Here is a 247-nt window from a genome sequence, read left to right as displayed (position 1 = left end):
TGCAGCAACTGCGGACAGCCTGGACACGCGGTCGACACCTGCAGCGAAATACCCTCCTCAGAAAAGCAGTGCCATCGCTGCGGCATGAAGGGACACTTTTCTGATGTAAGTGGTCATTGTTTCAACTGCCTTATCAATCTGTCACTTTATTTATATAACACTTTTCATAGACTTGCTATTGAACAAAAGGTGCTGAACAAAAAAAAGACACATATAAACATTAGTTAGAATATAAAAAGTTGTAAGA

The sequence above is a fragment of the Oryzias melastigma genome, linkage group LG1 (genome assembly GCF_002922805.2).
Source record: "Oryzias melastigma strain HK-1 linkage group LG1, ASM292280v2, whole genome shotgun sequence".
Taxonomy (NCBI): Eukaryota; Metazoa; Chordata; class Actinopteri; order Beloniformes; family Adrianichthyidae; genus Oryzias; species Oryzias melastigma.
The sequence above is the reverse complement of the archived record's forward strand: the minus strand, read 5'-3'. Positions refer to the sequence as shown.